Below are 1,408 nucleotides of genomic sequence, written 5' to 3'. Positions count from 1 at the left end.
ACCCTCGGTACCAGAATCTGTATTAGCCAGGGTTCTCCAGAGAAAAAGAACCAATAGGATAGATAGATATAGATATGTAAGAGGAAATTTATTATGGGAATTGACTCACACGGTTATGGAGCCTGAGATATACCTCAATTTGTCATCCGCAAGCCAGGAAACCGGGAAAGCCAGTGGTATAATTCAGTCCAGTCCCAAGGCCTGAGAACCAGGAAGCCAATGGGTCTAATTCCCAGTTCAAGGCCAAAGGCTTAAGAACCGTGGGAAGGGGTCGCCACTAGTATAAGTACCACAGTCTGAAGGCTCAAGAACCAGGAACTCCAATGTTCAAGTGTAGAAAAAGATGAACATCCCAGCTCAGGAAAAGAGAAGAGAATTTACCCTTCCTCCACCTTTCGGCCCTCAATGGATCCGATGACACCACCCTCATGGTGAAAAAGACCTTTTTTACTCAATCTGCTAAATCCAATGCTAATCTCTTCCAGATGTATCTCTTCCATAGACATACCCAGAAATAATGTTTTACCAGCCCTCTGGGTGTCATGGTGACAAGCCTTTCTCATCTCTTTCCTCCACAGCTCCTGATGTTGGGACACACTCCCTTGCAAGAGGAGGTTGGGAGACTAAAAACACTTTCCAGGTAATCCAAGCAAAGTAGCTGATCCATCCCCATGGGGCACCCAGGGATTGCGCTCAGCTCACCTGCCAAAGGAGAGGTACCTTCCCAAGGTCAGGAGCAGAATTCCCTTTTCTCCATGACCCCGGGGTAGGCAGTTAGATGTGAGCAGAGCAAGAATGATGAGCCAGGTAGAGAAGGTCACCAAAGCAAGGACAATAGGCCAGGTCACCCCTGTGTGTCAGCTCCAGGCCCAGAATAGCAGCAAAACCAGACAAGCGACTCCATGGCTGACCTCAGGACCAGCTGCATTGATTAAGGAGCTCCTGGATCCAACCAGTCAGTGGAGACCATGAACCTTGAAAAAGGACACACCTGGAGAGCTGATAAATATTCTATTAAGATCCTCCCCTAAAATCTCCACCTCTAAGAGCTCTTTGGACAGGGAACCAGGTGTGCCCTCCCTCCCGAGAGCACGTCTGCACCATTCCCCACCCCTGGTCTCTTTCCGACTCCCCCCTACCCTTCCCACCCACATGCATTTTCCTTGTCTCTCTCTTTTTTCTAAGCTTCAAGCGCCCTTTTTCTTCGCCTCTGTAACTTGTTTCCTGAAGTCCATTTCTTTTACTTCTGTGACTTTCCAAATAAATTTTCTCTTACAGTTCGAGTCGTGGCTCTGAATCCTTTCCTAACCGGAACTCACGTCCCGAGGTGGCCGAAGCAAGGCCCAGTCTGACCCCACCCGTCTAACACCTGGACCGTTTTGTTCTCGCTGCTGCCAACCATCTCCCC

Source organism: Saccopteryx bilineata, chromosome 4 (assembly GCF_036850765.1).
Source record: "Saccopteryx bilineata isolate mSacBil1 chromosome 4, mSacBil1_pri_phased_curated, whole genome shotgun sequence".
Taxonomy (NCBI): domain Eukaryota; kingdom Metazoa; phylum Chordata; class Mammalia; order Chiroptera; family Emballonuridae; genus Saccopteryx; species Saccopteryx bilineata.
The sequence above is the reverse complement of the archived record's forward strand: the minus strand, read 5'-3'. Positions refer to the sequence as shown.